At 38.6% G+C, this 17,675-nt stretch overlaps 1 protein-coding gene across 2 annotated transcripts in view; it reads left to right on the top strand.

Annotated features, from left to right (window-relative positions):
* Window positions 1–17,675, top strand: part of LOC110977239 (rho GTPase-activating protein 7-like) — a 144,356-nt gene that overhangs the window by 3,399 nt on the left and 123,282 nt on the right. The window contains exon 1 of one of the 2 annotated variants that reach the window (XM_022231179.2): window positions 9,572–10,674. The exons of the other annotated variant lie outside the window; for it this stretch is intronic. The gene's annotated coding sequence lies outside the window, so the exon portion shown is untranslated. Of the gene's footprint in view, window positions 1–9,571; window positions 10,675–17,675 lie in introns of those variants that run through there. 2 annotated transcript variants of the gene reach the window in all.

Raw genomic sequence — 17,675 nt, 5'->3', positions numbered from 1 at the left:
TTCCTTTTGGTTACAAAGGGATACATTCAAATCTTCTACTGCAGATGTCTCTTAAATAGCGTCATTTATGGCAAAGATGATACTAAATTGTTGCTCACTGGCTACAGGTGGCTTTCAACACTTTGTCTGATACCCTCACAACCTCACTTGACCTGCGTTCCCCCACCACCCCCACTAGACTTGCAATAGAGAGGGACAAAGAGATCTGCAGCTGCACTTGGCTACTTTGGAAAAGAAATTGTTGTCAGATCATCAACATTTCTTCCCTCCAGGAGGAAGAAATTAGAGAGCATTTGGTAGACTCATTAAGGAAATTGTTTACTCTGCATGCTATGGATGGTTGAAGGCAGATTGTGGTTGGACTGGGAAGATTTTCAAAACTGCTGAAAGAATCAAGAAGGATTTAAGTGGAAGAAAAAAGTATTTTGTGGCCAGTAGCTCCCAAATTTGTTTCTCTGAAAGTATTTGTCGTAATTTGCATAAGGATCACACAACTTGGAACCGAGCCTGTAGATTTTGTGCATTACCGGTAGAAATGGGCCTCACTGTTCATATTTTTTGGAGATCTAGCTTCAAAGCTAACTCCTTACAGATGTGTATGAGTGAAAGAACTGAGGGTGCTTTTTCAAAGTAGTTAGGATGAGACCTTGTCATTGGTCCTGACTGTAAAATGTTGCTACAGTCGCCAGAATTCAGTTATTGCTCTTGCATCTGTGTCTTAGATTTGACATCTGTAGTTTTCAAGGCCACCAGGATTAGTTGCACTTCATGTTTAAGGGTTCTAGGAAAGAACAGCATGTCAACTCACACTCATTTTTTAGAGAAAAATGTCAACAGCCCATGGCCATTTTCCTCCAGGTGCAAATGGTACCACATTCAAATGTGTACTTGAGCTGTAGAAATTAAACATGATTGGAAGCTGAGTCCAGGACCATGCTGAGGACACATCAAAGTTCTCCTGCCAAGAATTAGGTCTGTACGTCTTCATTGGTTACAAATACATTGGCATTAACTCGAAACTCAAACCTCAAAACTCAAAACTTCAAACTCGAAAAAAAGTAGCACTCTTGCAAGTGATAATTTCATTCTTTATAGTTAATAAATGACCCATCAAGAACAAAAACAAATACAAGAAAATGTGTCCCCTCTCAAAAAAAAACCCAGAATAACAAAGAAAATGTGTCTGCTGTTGGTTGCTAGTTGAATATACCTATGCAAGTGTGAAATAATTCTACACTGAGGAAACCTCTCAAGTAATGGCCGATCATTGTATCAGGTGTTTTCTGAACAATAGCTGGTACTGGCATGGCAAATTCCTAGCATCTGTGCTTTGGACTGGAAGGTTTGAGTAGCACTCAATCTGAACCTTTCACGAGTGTTTACGTTCCATGCGGTTTCTCATAAGCGCACAAATATTTGTCAGCAGAGAGGAAAGTTCTCCTGTCACTGTGATATTTACATGTACGAGTACACACTTTATAGCATATTGGGGTCTGTCATTTTTGAACAATATGCAATTTTGCCATAGATGACATGATTCCTCTTTATTTGCTTTGTTTTTTTTCCCTTTTTTTCCTCCCTTTTGTTTATTGTTTTCTTTGGGGGCGATTACGTACATGCATCTGGGAATTAGCTTTTGTTTTGGATGATGACTTCCTCATGTAATTTTTATAAGTGACAATCCTACATTTTTGCACTTGACAAAACAAACATTTTTTGAAGTTTCTTTCTTTAAGCACAGAAGATTACTTGGAAACTTTTCCTAGCTAGGCTTCAAATTCTGAAAAAACCTGCTAGATGCTTCATGTGTAATTTGAAGAAACCTGCATGGAATTGAATGCTATTGCTCAGCACGCTGGTTTTTTTGTGTTTTGGGGGTTTTTTTTACCAATAAAACCTTTTGTTTGTTTGAGCTCATTGACTTCGCATAAACTAAGGTATTAATTTGAAACATGACAGAATTGAACTTGCAAGTACAGTGTAAAGAATCCTGCTTTTGTGACTTTCATGTGATGTGGTGGTAAGAATTGTACAGGTAGATGTCATTCATATGATCACATGTCTGTCTTTCTCAGAAATTATTTTATCTCTATTTTTCTGATAGTTGCAAGATTTGTGGGGGACAAGGAAGTGCCGCATGGTTTCCAAACCCTTTATGTTAAGACTTGCTGTGATGTGTGGGACTGATAATTGATGTTGTTCACATCCCTTGAATTGAAGGCGTGCATTGTGGGCGAAGAGTCTACTTCCAACTTGTGTCAACAGCTTGGTTTGTTTTGAATGTCGTGGACTTCCTAAGTCGTCCTTTCCCTGTTGTGATTCTAGGCACAGTGCCAGTTGATCTAGCAGCACTCTAAAGAGACAAAAATGACTAGTGAATGTGTGTAATTTGCCACCATAGTGATGCCAATGTACATAAACAATGATGGACTGCAGTATTCTTGGTGAAATAAGTGGATGTAAATCATAGATTCAATTTTATCAGACAGTGGCTTTTATAGTCACAAATCACATTATGTATCATAAATATTGTTACTCTAATCCTGTTGAATAGTGAATGAATGTGAATTGAATGGAGATGTCCTTAAACAACAAAACCCTTCAAATGTCACAACTAGGCAGGTGAACAAACTACATGTATGCCCCTTTCAGTTATATGCCCATTAGCCATGACATTAATATATTTCCGTCCAAACAAAAAGCAGTACATGTTACCCAAAGCGATCTAGAAAGCTGATAAACATTGCCAAGTTTCCCTTACCTGATGCAGTGGAAATCAGCTGTCATTTAAGCTGGCTCATTGATTTCTTGTCAAGTTAGTGCGCACCCGCGTATTTGTTCTTATAGGGCACATATGTACGTAATACACTGTTGTGCATTATAGGGGCATTGCATTGTAGGCAGGAACCCTTTTCAACCTGAGATTGTCTTGAATTTCAGGGGTCGTCATCAGTTAGGTCTGACAATGTCAGCAAGTAGCCACACCCAATGGATATGAAGCCACACTCATACTTTAATCATTTAGATTTGCATAGATGTTCAACTTAGCCTGAGGCATATCAGTTGCCTTTTTAATGGATATTTCACAGCAGTGAGAACTTATTCCCATAGATTGATTTGGTTTGTTTTACATTGCTGGGTTTTGTATTCTTTAGGCAAATTAAAATGAAACAGCATTTATGCAATTTGGAAATGTACAGATTTTCAGCATTCTGCCGGCTGTCTTGCCCACCTGTGATCAACACTGATCCACTGTGTGGGAGCTCGGCTCAGATCGAACACAGGTCACAAAGGCATACACACAAACACTGGTTTCTATGCTGGTCAACTGTAATTTTAAGTTTGATTTTTTACTTATGTTTATAGGACCTTTCAACCCTGAACCCGACCAGGGCTGAATATTAATCTACGCTCATGAACATGTTGTGATGACTTTTTGCTGTTATGAAAGAGGTTGCCTCATTTCAGGGTCCATCCCAGGTCTAATACAGAGATTTTTGACACGGCTAAAAAAGCATACTCATATGGAAATATATTGCAGAAGTTTGTTGTTAAAATCAGACTGATGCATTTCTGGTATGGTGGAGACCATGTCTGACTGGTAACTCTGATTGCTCTCAGAAATCTATTCACGTAGCAATGACAACACAAGCCTGTGCTAGATTCACCACTCTTCACCAACTCTTCTCAGGAAAGCTGGCAGGCTCCTTACCCAACAGTATGCATATAGACTCAGTATCTCCTACCTGGTCAGAAATCATTAGCATGCCAAAGGGATGTACGTCAAATTCAATTCCTAGCTTATCTGTTGTATGAATTACGCTTCAGTTGCACTGAACATCAGACTGACTACTGTTTGTCCATTTGGCATATAAGATGAAGGAACGTGCCACTGTGAAAAGCAGCAGCGTGGATATCACGTTTTGAAGTACAAAACCGAGTCCATTAGACGCACACGTACATCACAGGACCTAGATTGTTGGGAACATGTAGATACATCATCAGTGACAACAAAACTGAAAACAAGATGTAAGGACAGAGAACAGAATGAAGAATAAATTTGCTCTTGTGGTCCTTGCAGCAAATGCCACCTCCAACTGCGACCTTAAAAGCTGAGCATTAAAAACAACAATCAGGTTTAAAAATCTACAGGCTTTCAATTCCCAAGTGTGCCTTTGTTATTTACTTCATGGAAGCAGAGGTGCCCCCTCCTGACATGGTTGGGATATTTCAGTAGTTTTTCCACCTCCTAGAAGACTGGCATTCTGGTTGCCCCAAATATCTTCAAGAGAAGGAACCACCATTGATGCATGGTAAACATGTAATCCTCCCACAAATGATATGCTGATGCCTGTTCACTGAGTCAGTGAAAATCTAGGTCTCACTCCTTGTAAACACATACCACAACTCCAGATAATTGTTGCTGGTATCATGTAGTTTATATACAAGTAGTAAATCAGCAGGGTCCGGACAGTGTACCAGTTTTCTGTTTCCTGTTGGAGAACCAAACAGAAAGAGTTGTTCGGAGTAAGACATGACAAGTTCACACCGAATCCAATTTGCCATCTGTAAAGCTGCCAGGACAATCTAACCCATTTGCCTGCGTGTTTCTCCTGGAAGCACAAAATGGAGACAACTGCTACTGTATGTAATTTAGCTGTTCTCTTGGGAAATTTAGGTTTTTTCAGTTCTTGTGGCCTTGTCTATGGAAGCTTGACTGGCTTATATGGAGAGTATTGCCTCAGCTTGAAGGTCCTGCACTCTTTTTCCCTGTTATAATCCCTAAAATCTGGACAGTAAGGGCAACCTGTTAATGCACTGTTGGGTGGATGTCTGTGAGAGATCATTCACATGTGGGAAATATGTCAGATTGTTATGTAGTATGCAACTTGAATGTGCTGGAACAAAATGAAGAAATCAGACACTTGTTGAATACCTTTCTTGCATAAAGAAAATTTATCCAGAAGACAGTGTTGAGCATATTTTATTTTACTGTTTCCTTTCAAACAGTGAAGATAATTGTAAAAACGGTAGTCCACAATATTACATGCAAGATTCAATGCAGATGTTAGCTTCCCTTTCATTAGGGATCATGCATGTAGTCTATATGAGAAAGAAAGCTATATGTGTTCAGTTTTCTAAATATATCTTTATGTTTTCTGTGAAAAAAAAGAAGCTTACTGCAATGTGATTTCCAGGCTTATGCTCAGATTACTATACCAAGTGTACTCAGTTACTATACCATTAATGGTTGATTGTTGTAAAAATCTGTGTCTTCCCCGTGCGATCACGACTTCACAGATTTCCAGCATTCCTAATCCTGCTGGTACCCTATCATTGAGTGTGATTCTGTTCCACACATGCACAGATCTCACAGCATCTATCATCCTCCCTCCCAACAGTAACAATGAAAAATTGAGAATCTACCAACACAGGTCCAGAGGTACATGTATCTACAGTTTACTTGCAAGTTGGAATCCCCTTCACTCAATTTTTTGACCAAAGTAATTGCTGTGAACATATGTCTGCAGGGCATTTCAGGGCTGTTTCTGTTTCAATCTCCTTATGTGGTTGAGAAATATCAGACTACTCATGTAAGATAGGGACCGCCATCTCATCCTGTGTTGATAAATGAATTAGTGACTATGTGCTCGGTTAGTCTAAACCTTCAGAGAACTGCTTTTTTTGGGGGGGGCGGGGGAAACTCACACAGCCTGAGGGGAGGGAACTCGGCTGTCCCATGCGTAATTTTGGGGGGGAACTAGGTATACATATGAAGAAACTCATCATTAGTAAAGGTGAAGTTTCAAGTCAGTCTGACACAATGATTTTGTCATTACGGTCAATTCAAGTTGAAGCTACATGTGTGTCAGCCCATGTACATTGAGCAATCAGTGGAATAGTATACATTTCTGGCTGACCTGTCTTGAACAACATGGGCACTGCATGAGAACTTTATGTCTGATTTTTACAAAATACAAACAAGATATTGCTTAAAAAGTTGTGAAGGCTCAGTGTGTAATATGATATCGGGAACATTTTGGCATTATTTTAAGTTTGGCAGAAAGTGGTTTGCAACAGAGATGTAATCTTACTCAAATTAAAAGTATTTTATTCCCAATATGGGTGTTTGAACTCTGCTCTGCTCATTGACTTTTCTGTGTGTATGCATTTATGGACACTTGTTCATCTGATTGTGCTGGAGAGAAAATAACACGCCATGGTGTCATGTGCACTTTGATAAAAATGAACAGATTGGAATCTCCAGACAAGTGGTTATCATGAATTGGATAACAGTGAGCTCAGGCTCAGCCACATCTGCTCATGTAGTGGCAGTGGTAATGTATCCAGCCCTGGGAGGAAGCAATATTTGTCAAATGTCAGCAACTCCTCTGGGGCCGCAATGAAAGATGTGCTTTTATTGGCAATCTGTTAACCATATGCAGCCAACCACATGAATTGTCCAATACATCAGTAATATACACATGCCCACAAGAAAAAAAAATTCAATAAATGTACAAGTACAATTTGCAGTGCAACTGCAAATCTAAGTGAGCAATGACTTCATCCGTGGGGGGAAGGGGAAGGGGATGTTATTGTTGACACAGGCGTTGATCATTCTGCAGAAGTAGGGGAGGGGGGGATGTGCATCAGCAAAGACCAGCACACATGAGGGCCTATATAATGAACTCCCCACTGATTAGTTTCCTTGCGTCTTGTTCGTGCTGTTGTTTTCGTTACTTGTGGAATATGAGTAAATTTGAGGTGTTGTTTTTTTGTAGGTATCCAGGCCAGGGGCTATTCGGAATTTTAGGAGATCACCCCTAAAACTTGTAACGGACAAACTCCAGCTGCCCTTTTTTAGGGATTGTGTCCTTTGCTCTAGACCATGACTTGGGGGGGGGAGTGGGATTTGCCTCCCCCCCAAAAAAACATGAAAATAAAAAAAGAAATAAATGAAAGGAGGGAAGGGATGAAATTTAACTTTGTTGAAAATATGTAGAAATAGACCTTATTCACAAAGAAGCCATTTTTTACCATGTTCCCTGAATCCATGACATTCAATGTAATCTGTTAAAAGGGGGTGATGCCAGACTATTTTGGGTTCCATGTCTCACTTTCATTTATCTTTAAATGTTGCTTAAAACATTTAGATATGAAAAATATCAGTCTCAAATTCTTCATCAGCATAATTGACGTTCACTTGTAATGAGGTTTTATTTCAGTGCTTTCAATGATATTCTCAGTTGCCCAAATAAAAAAAGTTTACCTCGCTTTCATTTCAATATGACGGACTTTAGAATGAAGCAAATTGACTTCTGTCCAAGTTTTGATATCCAAATTTCTGAATCCTGACTATCCTGTGTGTTCGTTTAATCATTCATTCACACATAAAGTGATTATGTCTTTCAACTTGTTATTTGTAAATTTGAAGATCCCACTTTTTTAGAAGTTTTATTTGTCATATTTGCCCCTTTGAAACCTCCCTGAAGTTGTATTTTCTTTTTCAGTCATCACATACGCCTTTAGACTATTCATTATCTGAACCCTCTAGATGTACATGTGCATGCTTCCCGAGCCTATCCTCCTTGCCCGTGGTTAATAATGTGCGACGTGACACTTCGATCATGACCTCAACCAATCAATTTTTCCACCACTCTAATTATAGTATTTTTTCCCTCCAATCCTATGCCTACACATGCAAGTGTGTGTGGGAAAGGAGGTATTGTAGACACTTGCTAGACTGTGGTTCTTCTGTAGTGCTCTCTTATCAAATATTGAAGGAGAATAAATCCATCCTCAGTGCCTTAAGAAGGAAGAAATAACTCTGTGGGATAAATCTTGAATCTTGGATCTCTGTCATATAAATGAGGACTTCATTAGTGCCTGCAATTTCCTAAATTCTGTTTTCAGTTTTAGCTTCTTGTGTGCCTGTCATTTTCTGTGAGGACTCTACTTGTATGATCCCCTTCACAAGACCAGGCTACTCATGATACATGAACATGTATATGCATAATGAGCATGGGTGAGATTTTTGCTCTACAAGTGTTGCAAAGGATGATTATGAAATCAAAATCGATAGTCATGCAAGCAGTATGCACAGCCTGTCCCAAAGACAAAAAACACATCCATTACAAGCAGTGTTGATGAAGGGAGGCACAGTTGGCATTTGGGGGTTTATTTGTTTCAGCTGTTTTGTGTTTTTTTTTCTTTGTTTTTAAGAAAAATATAAGGGATAGTCTTTTACCCCCCCTTCCTTGTCAAAATGAGGGTATATATACTCTCTCTCACCCAGCCGGAGCTGTGTCCCTGGTTACGATTAAATTAAAGTAACTTGAAATGAAGGGAAAACAGTTCAGATTTTTCTTCGTCTTGTTGCTGATGTAGTGGTGTGTGAGATAATGTGTTTATGGTTGAGTGATCTGGGTGATGTGTGTGCTCTCAAAGTGTTTACGGATTGGTTGGAGTCTCTGCAAACCATTATGCAAGTCTGAATCACAGTCAAATCTGTTATCCTGCCACATTTCTCTGGTATGTGCTATGCATGTGAAAAACTGTGGTAAGTCTAATTTTGTCAACAATCCTGTGAGTTTTTCAAGAGAGTGAGTGTTTAAATTGCAGCCAGATATCACAATACTTGTACCTGTAGGCAAGTCTTTTTTAAGCATGACACTGTTAAGTATGATATAAAATGTTGAATTGCTAGAAAAGAGGAAAGGTAAAGAGATCCTCCATCTTGCATTTCTTCTCCAGAAACCAAAAAACACAATTTATTTTCCTAGTAGATTTACTTGCACTCCATCTCCCATTATTGTCAGTAAGTTTTGGGTGTTTTTGTTTGTTTGTTTTTTTTAAATTTTTTTATTTCAGTACAGATGAAAAAGATCGGCCTTACTGGTTTGAAATGTTTAAAGGTTGTAAAGCCGTCACCCTTTTAATCCTCTTTTAAATTGGCAACATCACCCTTAGCACATGTAGTCAACATTGCATAAAAGGACAGTTCACACTTCATACCTCACTGGGGTCATTCCTTCCAGATTTCATCTGTCCTGAAAGAACAAGCATGTCATTTGTGATCAAAGATAAGCCATCATTTCCTCCACTTCCTTGTTGTCATGGTTACAGTTTAAGATTTGGTCCACTTCCCCCACGTTTTCAATGGAATCTGCCAGTACATGCTGTTGTCCGTTTGTTGCATTAGTAACAAAGTTTTTTTTTTAGGAAAACAGGAAAATATTAGCAAAGCAGAACTGAAAGCTCACTTGCTAACTGAATTATGGTAGTGTACATGGGAAAGTAATTATAATGCAAAAGAGGAAATAAGATATGAAATAAGTTTAGCAAGTTTAATTTGGAAGAGTACCTTATAAAGAGTGTAAAAATGCGAAGTGTTTTATGTACTATTTGGAAATTTGATGAGGGTGTAAACTAGCCATGTGTACTTATTCACTATCAACCAAATGAATTACATTATGTAATTCTGTTTGCAGCAAGTCATAAAAAGAAAGGTTTGGAATATTCCATTGAAGTCTCATAGGTGATTATATCTGAGCTATTGTTTGAAATCTCACGGTTTATTGCATTAATTTCTTGTGTATATTTCATGCAGACTGTGTGCACAACGTGTTATAGCTGGTTGCATTAGGAAACACAGGGAAGTGGTAACACTATCTTTGTATATGATTGCTTGAGCTGGCTAATATGTAAGCCTGCCCAGTTTGCCTCTGGTGGCTTCAAATCAAATCTTCATCGTCCTTGAGTATGCAGTCTTACTTCCTGTGCGGAGTTGGGAAAGAAGCCTTTGTAGCTGAAATGCCACTGAGGTAATCATCGTCCCTTTAATGTCCTCGTCCACTTGCAGAGGAAAAGAGAGGTGAAATCCTGAGGCATAATAGTGCAGCTGAGCCGATTAGAAAAAGTGTAAAATCTTGTTAATGCCTGGCCATTTTGATTGAGTAGTTGAGTTTGGTGCCCGGCTTGCACACACATGCATATATATGCACAAATGCACAGCTGATGCCGTGAGATGATAATGATGGTGTTTCCATAGCTCCCGCATCGCTGAGTGTGGCCACTGTCATTTCTCCTTGTATCACACAGCCTTCAGCCTGGGTTGTTGACCCAGTATTTTCTCATACATTCATGTGTGCGTCTGGCATAGTGACACATGTTGGGCATGGATACCTAGTTTTTCTCCCTGTGGACGTTCAACACATCAGGACTCCAAACCAAACTGAAGCTGCAGACCGCATCCTTGCATCAGCTGAATTTGACATGCACAGTAGTCTATGGTACACCCAAGTACACAGGTATACATCATCAGTGGCCCTAAGCAAAGGGTCATTACAGGTTATCCAGTGCAAGTGACTGTTGGACTGCCCTATGCCTGTGGCTTGGAGGAATGGCATAATGGTTCTTGCAGAAAGCTGCTCTAGCTATGGTTTTAATTGTGCTGTTTGATGTGAGGTTCAGCAGGATTCAGTTCATCTCTGAGTTCACAAATTGATGCAAAGACATGCAGTTTGAGCCAACACCAATGGATGGAACAAAGGAAGTGCACCTTCACAGTGATATTTCTGCTGTTTGTTGTTTGTCCACTTTCTGAGTTCACTCCTGTGTCAAGTTCTCACCCCAAGTTCTGTTCTGATCTGTGTGTCAGCAACGTCTAACAAAGTAAGTTGGAAAGGCTGGAAGTTAGAAGATTTCTATCATATCTTTCTCTTCAATCACTTTTGTGGAACCGTTAACAAAGTGCAAGATTTTTTTGGGAGAGAGTACAACATCACTGATCTAATTGATTGGAGTTTTGAGAGATGTTGGAGTTTTGAGAGATGTTGGAGTTTTGAGAGATGTTGGAGTTTTGAGAGATGTTGGAGTTTTGAGAATTGGCTTGCATCAAACATTTGTACAGCATGACATAAAAATATGTGAATTGTCATGCTAGTACAGCCTGCAAAATGTTAAAATTCAATTTTTTTATTGATTTGATCAATTGCAGAAGTCAGTGGCCTAAATTTGTGCCGTAAACATTGGGGATGGGGAATCGTGGGGGATGGCTTGACTGGCCATGGACATTTGAAAAGGGAGAGGCTGACACTTGATGACAATATATAGGGGGTGATGTCCATGATACAGATGTACATCTGTAATATGTGTGACATTCCTGCAGAATCTGACATTAAAATGGCATATTTATGGCTTTATAAAAAAAATTTTGGCTGTAAGGAAGTTCACAAAATTCTTCAAAATTTGCCTTCACTTTGTTCTCACCATGAAAAGGGGGGGTGATTCGATAGCCCATCCCCCATTATAAAATCAGGGGGATGTGTACCCCACCCCCCTGTGATTAATACCTGATTGCAGAGGCAGTTCAGTTTATGGTTAGTGCTTCATGTAGTTCTTCATTCTAATCCTATGTTCACTATATTTTGAAGCTAATTTGCAAATTTGTTTCCAATATTACATAGATGGTCCAATGTATTTTTATAAACACTTTGTTATTCGCTTGTTTCCTTTGGCCATGTCTTGTGGGGATTTAAACTCAGTAATAATAATAATAGTAATAAGTACTGGTGGTTGTAAAGGTGTATTTATCTTTTGTATTTTTATTTAAATATCTGTTGAACAACTTGAGGTAGGGGAATAGGAAATGCCAGAACTTTGAACATGTTTGACTCTCATTTAAAAATTTTTTTATGGAAATTGGTGCAGAAATATCAGATTGACAGTTTTGATGACCTTTCACCCCTCAGTATGAATAAACTGCATAACTGCCTGGAAAAATAAATTGATTAGTTTGTTGCTTGCACAAACCGCTCAGCCATTTGCAGCAGTTTTGTCTGCTGCACGTTTTCAACTCTCTGATGTCTTTCAAAAAAATAATATTAATACAAATGTACAAAAAGGAACTATGCTGAAAGGAAAAAAAGGAACAAAACACTACAAAAAGGAAATGAACGCTGTGAAATTTAACAGATGGAGTTAATGTGTGTGTGCCTACATCTCTATGCAAACAAGACTACAGAAATGCATTCCTGCAAAACATCCATTAATATAAATGGAAAAAAAGCCTGGCCAGTTTTACCAGCTTTATTGGCAACACTTGGGGCAGCAAGAGAATTTGATGGTATTTGCCCGAGGATGTGTCTGCTTGGCTGGTTGGCTGCAGACATGAATTCATTCGCACATCACTGGCCACTTCACTACCTGCAAATTAAATGTTGGTGTACATACCGTGGCATCATTGGTGCATTTGCTGCATAGGAATTGGTTTCTGGAAGAAGCAATCACTCATGGCAGTTACAAAACATGGGCATCATTTGAAACAATTTTGTTGAAGAGAAAAATGCAAAGGTGAAGTATGGGGACATTTTCATTTTGGTTTCAGCTTTTCCTGATGAGATGTTTAGATTTGTTTTCAGTATGCATTGACGAAAAGGTACTTTCAAAAACATTTTAGAAATCAATGGCACATTGCTGCATGTCTAGAAGACATAGTGGTAGTACCAGACACTATCTGGTTCATAAGTGACTTCGTCACAAAGGTGGATGCACCACAATTTGCAGGCTCCCATTGGAGAATTGCTGGAGTTGTGTGTTAACTTCCGGTTCCATGGTTCCATGTAAACAGCGATCAGTGAATGTACATGTAACTCTATGTGCAGTGCTTGTGCAGTGGGCGTGGTTTAAACTGAAGTGATGTCACACTCATGAATCGGATAATTTATAATTGGGGAAGTGAGGGGCAAAAATATGTTGAAGTAAGCAAATAGCAGATTTCTGAAAAAGGAAAAAAAAATTCAGCAGAAACATGCATAATCAGTTACATTCAGCATGAAAGATGTCTGCTCCAACTTAATTTGTTGCAAATATCAGTGACAACTGTTAATGATGTCAGCTTGGGATCAGCTGCTTATAAAGAAAACTATTTCTGCCTGATTAAATCCTAGATATTAATTCACAGAAACACTGTTTATGTAAACAATATATGAAGGGCAAACTGAGGGGGCTTCAGGGGAGGCAGTTGGTAAACTTAGGGGCAAGAGAAAATATTGGGAGTCTCCACTCCCCTTACCCTGTACCTGATAGGAAGGAAAGACAACCATCTCTAATTTTGTCTTTTGCATCAGTAGCGTAGCCACGGGGGCCCCCCAAATTCCCAGTGCCCCCCAGGTGCCCCCCCAACTAAAAAAAGAAAAAGAAAGATGAATGGATATTGAACAAGGCTAACAAAAACTTGCCCCAAAAAACCACGCCACTGAAAGCTGGTGTCCCCCATAAGATGCTGGTGCCCCCCCCAGTAAAGTCCTATAGCTACGCCACTGTTATGCATCCAATCATAACCATGTTACATTTCTGTGTAAAATTACATAGAGCTACCTGTTGGCACATGCTCAACAACAACACTTACTTCAGAACCTGATGGATGTGTATTATTCAAAGTTGCATGTATTTGTGCAAAAATGCTTTAGTGATCTCAAGAAGAGTGTAGTGTTACTGAAATATGAAACCAAGTTGATGCCCTTGAAAGAGTTGGATGTTTTTCTTCAGCTTTACTATGCTGTTTGCTGTTGGAGACATACGCAATTTTGTGGCCAGAAGGATTTGTTTGTCAAGGAGGGAAATTAGCTCACATGCAAAATGTGTGTGTAGGGTGTCTTATTACAGAAACTTGTATTACTGTTTCATTTCTTCATGTACGTGTGTTCGTTTAATGCACAAGGTCTGATATTCCCATGCTGAGGAGTATAGCCATTTCCTGGAGTTTTTCCAAGGGGATGAGCCACATGGGGGGGGGGGTGAAAAGCAAAGCACTCAGCAGCTAAGTACTGATAAACAATTAACAGTGGGTGGGGTTAATTTGAATTTGGTTTTTTCAACCAATTGATGATTCTCATCCCCTTTCGTCTCTTTAATTCTTTCTAACCCCCTTTATTCCTGTAGTTTTCAGTGGGGAGGGGAGAGAGGGAAACCCCCTGCCCCCCTCCCTTGTGATGCCCATGCTAATGAGGACCAACTAGTATTCCCTCTTTTGATTGTTTGTAGCAAATAAATCTCACAGACTGGGGAAAGGACAACACATGTAGTAGATAAACCCCCTCCCCAAAAAAAGAAATGACAGCAAGATATGGTTAATCAATATTGTTAATATAAATTTAGCAGAATAAGCCCTCATTAACTGTCCAGACTGGAAGTACATGCATACACATAAACATGCCATAAAGAGCAGTTCCATACAACGTCAGTTAATATGCATCCCCACCACCATCTGTTTTCCCATAGTGATTTCATATATCTTGAGATGAACCATTGCACATAATCATGTTATTATTGGATGAGTGTGAAAGTAATGCATATAGGCAACACTTCATAAGAGTTGGAATTTGAGCTACATTACTGCCCAAGGCCACCAGTACATGTTTTGGACAGAAGTTCTTGTTGCAAGAAGATCTGTTACTTTTGTTTGCATTTTTTCTGAAACCTGATACAAAGAATTATAAGAATAATTCATAGTAAAAGCAATGTATCAGTTGTCAAAGTAAGTAAGAGAAGTATAAATGTGGTTGATGCCCATCAGTAGGACTAGGCATCCATGTAAAGGTGCATTTGAGACCAAACCAGTGTGACAAAAACAACATATGGAAATACGTGTAAAGATTATTACACTGACAAAAGAAATCAGTTGATTTTAGTGAAATGCAGTCACCCTGAAGACATTATAAAGAAGGCAGATTAAAACACCTGCTTAAAACTTGGCCTGTCAACTTGGAAGGGAATTTTGATTCTGCTAAGGGATATATTTTCTTTTCATAGCAAGGTAATCTGCTCATCCACTAAGCTTTGGCTCCCAGCATCAAAAGTACTGACCAATCATAGGCAGTGGGACAAGATGACATTTACCTAGCAACCTGCAGGGAAACCAGTGGTGTATCCATGTCATGGGTGACAGGGATGGACAATGGAAATTTGTTTGAAATGAATATCCACTCCCCCCCCCCATAGATATGCCTCAGGGGAAAGCCTCTTGGTGGCACACTATTGTGAAAGGGCCATATATGCTTTACATTTACCATAATAATAATTAAACCCTTTCATCTAAATTTAACTTCCATCTGCCACATGCTCCTCATGTTATAAATTTTTCATTTCCTTATAGGATGTTACAGAAAGGCATGTAGCATTTATGGACACAAACACATTAGGCAGACAACCCTAGGGGTTTCCTTGAAACAGATCAACAAGGTGATCTCCTGCATGCATTATACAAGACAACATTAAATAATGAAATTCATCCAGTTAACCATTAGGGAACAGCTGTCTAACTTTGAAAATTCTGTTTGAGTAAAACTTGTTACGAGATGATTTAGGGTACAAGTCCTTCAGTTAAGTAGATCACATTTCCATTGAAGTTGCTCTTTCAGATCCTTTTAATCTGACCCCGAAGTAGTTTTCAACCTAAATTATCTGACCTTTGATTTCAGTTGTTGGGATAGTGAAATTTCACACTGTTTTGTGTGTTGTTTTTAATAAGAGGCTGTAAGAAACAAAAGTGCAATTTTCAGTTGCAGTTTTTCGTGGCACTTATGATCATCTTTGGAATTGTTTAAGGTGGTGATTGTTTGTATTTTTTATTTGTTTATTTTAGTACTGAGAATGCAAATTAATAGGTCTAGATGTGTGGCATTTGGATCTCTGCCGAAACACTTCTTAATCTTCTAATACATGTTGGATATTGGACTTTAAGGGTTAAGGAAGTATCAGTCAGAAAAAAAATTGGCTTGCGCATTATTTGGGTGACATTGCCATTATTGTCTTCTGCTGATTGAACTGAAAACCAAAAGAAGTATGAGTCCTTGAAAGTTTGTGAACTTTAAAGGCAATATTTGCTTTGATGAAGTCACTGAGAAAAGTATAGAGATTGTTTTGCCTCATTCCTACTTACACAAGTATTTGGAAGTGCTTGCCCCAAAATCTGCTTACATTTAGCACATTGTTTTGGCCAAACTGCTGATGAATGCCATGAAAGTGGGCACTTACTTTAGCCATAAAATAAGAAGCTCTGTAGTTCTCTTGATAATTCAAAACCTTGCACCCTTTACTTGAATTGTGGTTAACGAAATTGAAAGTGATGTCCTATTTTTGTAAAATGTTGTGCTAAATACCCCAAGAAAATGGTCACCACATAAAAGAATTTTGAATTAAGGCCTCATACAACAATATATTCATAGACAACCAAAGAAGTGTGTCATGTATTCATATAGCTGAGACCTGTGTTGCATACTACATGTGTGATATGGGTAAGTTTGTTGGTACATGTACATACATAAAAAGACAATGCTTGTATTAGGTTGCTGCATTTTTATTTATAAGACACTCTAAAACTGCAGATCAAAAGAAAAGAAACATAAAAGGTCTGATTTAGCATTCACAAAAGAGCTGTGTTCCTCCTCTTCTCTCATACTGTTCCCATGGGGCAGAGGGAAAAACAAGAAGACTTGCATAAAAAAAAAATAACCCTGAGAAATTTCCTTTGACAACAAATAACTTTTGGAATGGCCAATCAAATATTGATATATAGCACATTGCTTGAAGGATAGGGTTTCCAACTTTTTTTCAATTTATTTTTGGCCTGGTTGGTTGTTTTTCTCTGAGTGCAATATTGGATTTGTGGGACCGGCAGATTTTTTACCATTTCTGCAGGGAGGAGGGAAAGGGAAATTGTAAGTGCCCATGAAATAAAACCCTTCGGTGAAAACACTCCTGGACCAGACCTGGTAATTTCCCAGGGGCTAGTGTTAGGTCATTTAATCTGACTATAATGTTAGAGTTACAGCATACTTGTGTAATTTATATCTCACAGGATTGTTTTGTTTTGAGGTGTTATGATACAGGGTTGCGGTTTGAAGTTGTGTGAGTTTTGAGGTAGGATGAGATTGACCTGTTAGCACATAGTTGGTGGGGTTCACTTGATTTGTGAGTCCTATGACCAAAACACAGTTGATCTAGTGTGAAGTTACAGTGCAACTAAGTAGCAGAACTTTACCAGTTTTAACTGTTTTTAGTGAATTTCAGTTCCCCATGGATTCCCATGAATCTCAACATATTATCGTTTAATGAAATCAGGTTTGTCAACATTAGTTCTGTCTGTTCAGACATCATATTTCAAAGAAAGAAAAAGTCAAAGTCATTTGCAAAATAATGCATAAAATCTACAAGTGGTACCTACACATTTACGTTTTGCAGAACTAAAAAAAATATGTAAATTAAAAGATAAACAAATCACTGAGAGAGAATCAGAGCATTTGCAGACCAAATGAATTACAAATATATATGTAAAAACAATCTGGTAAATGATGAGGTTGATGTGAACACCAGAATGTTAAAATTCTTGCAATTTATTTGTGGTCACTGTAAAGGACCAGTGACCATAGAAAAGGATTATGTTTTGCCCACGAAGGATATTGTGACATGTTATTGAAAGGCTATGTTAGGTAAGTTGAAAACATGTTTTGTTCCAGTCAGCTGTAAATCTCCCACACCAGAAACAGATAGCATGCAAATATAGACATGGTCTTTTCTGATAAAATGTACCTACCATTAATAGTCCTTTCCAGTGGCAAAAATATATTGGGGTGGGAATAGAGGCTGACTTTTCCATGCTAGTTATTTAAGAT

Source organism: Acanthaster planci, linkage group LG02 (genome assembly GCF_054643075.1).
Source record: "Acanthaster planci isolate LZ-2023a linkage group LG02, COTS_SCS, whole genome shotgun sequence".
NCBI classification, from domain to species: Eukaryota; Metazoa; Echinodermata; class Asteroidea; order Valvatida; family Acanthasteridae; genus Acanthaster; species Acanthaster planci.
The sequence above is the reverse complement of the archived record's forward strand: the minus strand, read 5'-3'. Positions and strand labels throughout refer to the sequence as shown.